At 34.3% G+C, this 5,934-nt stretch overlaps 1 non-coding gene across 1 annotated transcript; it reads right to left on the reverse strand.

Annotated features, from left to right (window-relative positions):
- Window positions 1–222: 222 nt before the first annotated feature.
- LOC127099917 (small nucleolar RNA R71) lies at window positions 223–329 on the reverse strand. The gene has a single exon (XR_007794379.1). It is a non-coding gene; the product is annotated as a small nucleolar RNA R71 (small nucleolar RNA).
- Between the last annotated feature and the right edge of the window lie 5,605 nt (window positions 330–5,934).

Here is a 5,934-nt window from a genome sequence, read left to right on the forward strand (position 1 = left end):
ACTGAGAACCCAAATCAACATTTAAAAGTCTTTATCAACCTGGCCGACACCTTTAAATCCAACGGTGCTTCACCTGATGCGATTCATTTAAGATTATTTCCTTTCTTTCTCAGAGATAGAGCATGTTCATGGTTAGATTCACTTCCTGCTAACTCAATAACTACTTGGGAAGACCTTAGGAGAGTATTCCTTGCTAGATATTTTCCCCCTAGTAAGACTGTTGTTCTTCGAAACCAAATAACTAGATTTACTCAAACCCAAGGAGAATCACTTTTTGAAGCTTGGGAGAGATACAAGGAGCTGTTAAGAGTCTGTCCACACCATGGCCTAGAACGATGGCTGGTCGTTCATACCTTCTACAATGGACTCCATTATAACACAAAAATGAGCATCGACGCTGCCGCTAGTGGCGTGTTGATGAACAAACCTTACCCTGAAGCTTGTGACCTAATTGAGGATATGGCCCAAAACCATTACCAATGGGGAACTGAACGAGCATCAGTAGAGAAAAAGGAGACCCAAGGTGGAATACATGAGATAAGTTCTATGGACATGATGCAAGCGAAAATGGACGCTTTAGCCCTTAAGGTCGAACATATTTCTACAAACTCTAACACCGTAGCGGTAGTCCACACAGAGTGTGAACTTTGTGGATCTAAAGGACACGAATCAGCGGATTGTAACCTTTTGAACGACCTGAACACCGACCAAGTGAATTACGCCCAAGGTAACCCATTTTCAAACACCTACAACCCTGGATGGAAGAATCACCCGAATTTCTCCTATAAAAACCAGAACCCTATCCAAAATTTTGCACCTCAAAGACCACAAGGTTTTCAAGCCCAAAAACCAAATCAACCTATGCAAGTTGTGCCCTAGAAGCCTAACCTTGAGAAGATCATGGAGAACTTTATATTAGTCCAGACTCGGCAAAATAAAGAATTCCTAAACCAGAACATTCACGTAAACAAATTGATAACGCAATTAGGGACTAAGGTTGATCAGATAATTACTCACAATAAGATGCTTGAAAACCAGATCCCACAGGTAGCACAAAACCAAGCCCCGCAAACTACACCTGGAGGACAATTCCCTAGACAACCTCAACTCAACCCTCGAGGGCAAGCTAACGCTATCACATTACGAAGTGGGACCGCTTACGAAGGGCCTTATAACCCAGCAATGAGCGAGTCCAAAGCTTCTAAAGAAAATATACCTACCAACCAAGGAGGGGAACCAGTGGAACCCGAAAACAAACCGACCAAGAAGGAGAAGCCAAGGATAAAACTTACAAACCACCACCCTCGTACAAACCACCAATCCCATATCCGCAAAGACTTAAACAAACCAAAATCGATAACCAATACCAAAAGTTTATAAAAGTAATAGAGAAGCTTCATGTAGAGATTCCTTTCACTGAAGCCATCACCCAAATTCCATCTTATGCCGAATTTCTCAAAGACATCTTAACCAACAAGCGTAGGCTTGACGATCCCAAACCCTTGGAATGCAACTTTATTTCCGAGAATAAACTTTCTAAGAAGGAGAAAGACCCTGGGAGTTTTTCTATACCTTGCATTCTAGGGAGTCATGAGATCGACAAAGCTTTCCTAGACTTAGGCGCTAGTGTGAGTTTAATGCCCTTAGCTTTGTGTAAAAGGTTAAACTTAGGATAATTACAACCAACTAAGATGTCCCTCCAATTAGCCGATAGATATGTTAAGTATCCTGTAGGCATATTAGAAGACATCCCCGTTAGGATCGGTCAACTTTATATCCCGACAAACTTTGTGGTCATGGATATCAAGGAAGATGGCGATATCCCTATCCTTTTAGGTAGACCATTTTTATCAATAGCCGGAGCTATAATAGATGTTAAAAGAGGAAAATTAACTTTCGAAGTAGGAGATGAAAAGATAGAGTTTATTCTTTCAAAGTTCTTGATGGCACCAATCATAGGAGATGCATGTTACGCGATTGATATCATAGATGAATGCATAAGGGAATTTGATCAAGAAGAACCTATGATCGAACCATTTTCAAACCCGAATGAAAAGGATGATGAGCTAAAGGAAACGGAACCTCACACTAAGGAATGTTTGGCCCTTACTCTAGACCTTTCACCGAACTCTCAAAAACCAGCTCAAGAACTTAAGGAATTGCCCAAGAACCTAAGATACGAGTTTTTGGATAAAGAAATGAACCGCCCAGTAATAGTTAGTGCCACCTTAAACCAAGACGAGACAAACCAACTCTTTAATGTTTTACGAAGAAACCCATATGCCTTAGGATACAACATCTCTGATTTAAAAGGTATAAGCCCATCTGTGTGTATGCACAGGATCTCGCTAGAGGAGGATTCAAAACCTTCCAGAGAACATCAGAGAAGAATCAACCCTGTAACAAGTGAGGTGGTAAAGAAGGAAGTCCTAAAACTTCTAGAAGCTGGTATAATCTATCAGATCTCTGATAGTAAATGGGTAAGTCCTGTACATGTGGTACCCAAAAAAGGAGGCATCACAGTCGTGCAGAACGAGAAGGGAGAGCATGTGGCTAAACGTATAGAAGGCGGATGGCGTATGTGCATAGACTATAGGAAACTCAATAAGGGAACTAGGAAAGACCATTTCCCCCTTCTATTCATAGATCAAATGCTTGAGCGTCTTGCTAGATACTCTTACTTTTGTTATCTAGATGGATATTCTGGAATTTTCCAAATATCCATACACCCCGAGGATCAAGAGAAAACAACCTTCACCTATCATTACGGAATATTTGCTTACAGAAGAATACCGTTTGGACTCTGTAATGCGCCGACTACTTTCCAACATTGTATGATGTCAATCTTCGTAGATTATCTCGATGGAATTATGGAAGTGTTCATGGATGATTTCTCGGTATGTGGGTTTGACTTTGAGAATTGCCTCATTAATCTTAAGAAAATCCTAGAAAGATGCATAAATGTTAACCTTGTATTAAACTGGGAGAAGTGTCACTTTATGGTTAAAGAAGGCATAGTGTTAGGACATATAATATCTGAAAGAGGCATTGAGGTCAACAAAGCAAAGATAGAAGTGATAGAAAACCTTAATCCTCCTAAGACTGTTAGAGAAGTCCGAAGTTTTCTTGGACACGCCGGTTTTTACCAACACTTTATCAAATAATTCTCTAAAATAACAAAACCCCTGATCGGCCTTCTGATGAAAGACGTTGAATTCATTTTCAATGAAAAATGTATCGAAGCCTTTAATCATTTAAAACAAGCGCTAATTTCAACACCCATTTTACAAACTCCGGATTGGACCCAACCTTTTGAAATAATGTGTGATGCTAGCGATTTCGCTATAGGATCTGTTTTAGGACAAAGAAAAAAAAAGAAATTACATGTGATATATTACGCTAGTAAAACCCTAGATGCCGCTCAACTCAATTATACGACAACAGAGAAGGAACTCCTAGCTGTAGTTTTTGCAATTGATAAATTTATGTCTTATTTTGTCGGATCTAAGATTATATTCTATACATACCATACAGCTATCAGTTACCTTCTAAGCAAAAAGGATGCGAAACCTAGGTTACTCAGATGGATCCTTTTGCTACAAGAGTTCGACTAAGATATCCGAGACAAAAAAGGAACAGAAAACGTAGTTGCTGACCATCTTTCCAGGCTAGAGCTTTTGAAGCCAGACCATTTACCTATAAATGATGATTTCACCTATGACAGATTGATAGCTAAGTTAGATACCGTTCCCCTTGAACCTGATAGAGACAACTTTGGAACAATTTCAGAGATTAGCAGAGTACCATGGTACGCTGATTTTGTGAATGTCCATACTTATATTGTCCAATGTGACCAGTGTCAGCGCGCTGGAAACATCTTAAGATGCGACGAAATGCCTTTGAAGAACATCCAAGAAGTGGAATTATTTGATGTTTGGGGTATTGATTTCATGGGACCTTTTCCATTTTCGATGATAAACAAGTATATTTTTGTAGCCGTCGACTATGTGTCCAAATGGATATAAGCTATAGCCTCACCCACTAACGACACAAAAGTAGTCATCAAGTTGTTTAAAAACAATATTTTACCCAGATTTGGAGTACCACGACTTGTCATAAGTGATGGTGGATCACATTTTATATCCAGGATATTCGATAAAGTCTTAAGAAAGTATGGAGTAAAACACATAGTAGCAGCACCATATCATCCCCAGACTAATGGTCAAGTGGAAGTATCAAACAGAGAGATTAAGCAAATCTTAGAAAAATCTGTTTCAATATCCAGAAAAGATTGGTCTGAAAAGCTAACATAAGCATTGTGGGCTTACAGAACTGCTTACAAAACCCCTATTGGAACTACACCATCCCAGTTAATTTATGGAAAGTCATGCCACTTACCTTTTAAACTTAAGCACAAAGCATATTAGGCCATTAAGACCCTGAATTTGGATTACCTATCATCTGGCAAGAAGCGAATCCTCGATATCCACAAATTGGAGGAAGTCCGTCAGAACGCTTACGAGAATGCCATTATATACAAAGAAAGAATCAAAGCATGGCACGACAAAGGATTGTGAAAAAGGAATTTAATATAGACGACTCTGTTCTCCTTTTCAATTCCAGATTACGACTTTTTCCAAGTAAGCTGCTTTTGAGATGGACAGGCCCCTTTAAGGTTACCAAAATCCTCAAATCTGAAGTGGTTGAAATCCGGAACAATTTCTGTAATCCGTTCTTGGTAAATGGACAAAGACTGAAGCAATATCAAGGAGGTGACATCCCCACAGAATTCCCTGGCCATACTCTGATCGACCCTCTGGTTCCTACCTCTGATATATAAAGTTCAAATTGTCAAGCTAACAACGTTAAACAAGCGTTGCATGGGAGGCAACCCATGGTTTCTTATTCCTTTACTTCACTTTTACTATTTCGATTTATATTTCATGTATATATATATATATATATATGTATATATATATAGATATATATTATATATATATATATATATATATATATATATATAGATATATATATATTATATATATATATATATATATAGATATATATATATATATATATAGATATATATATATATATATATATATATATATATATATATATATATATATTATAGATATATATATATATATATATATATATATATATATATATATATATATATATATATATATATATAGATATATATATATTTATATATATATATATATATATATATATATATATATATATATATATATATATATATATATATATATATATATATATATATATATATTATATATATATATATATATATATATATATATATAATATATATATATATATATATATATATAATATATATATATATATATATATATATATATATATATATATATATATATATATATATATATATATATATTATATATATGTATATATATATATATATATATATATATATATATAATATATGTAAATATATATATATGTATATATTTACATATATATATATATATATATATATATATATATATATATATATATGTATATATATATATATATATATATATATATATATATATATATATATATATGTAAATATATATATATGTATATATATATATATATATATATATTTACATATATATATATATATATATATATATATATACATATATATATATATATATTTACATATATATATATATATATATATATATATATATATATATATATATATATATATATATATATATATATATATATGTAAATATATATCACTACGCCAAAAACTGGAATAGACAGCGCACCTTAGAGGGCGCTTTATTACAAAAGCGCTCTCTAAAGTGAAGCGAAAAAATAAGGAGCAATAGACAGCGCACTTTAGAGGGCGCTTTTGTAATAAAGTGCCCTCTAAGGTGAAGCGAAAAA

This window comes from Lathyrus oleraceus, chromosome 6 (genome assembly GCF_024323335.1).
Source record: "Lathyrus oleraceus cultivar Zhongwan6 chromosome 6, CAAS_Psat_ZW6_1.0, whole genome shotgun sequence".
Classification (NCBI taxonomy): Eukaryota; Viridiplantae; Streptophyta; class Magnoliopsida; order Fabales; family Fabaceae; genus Lathyrus; species Lathyrus oleraceus.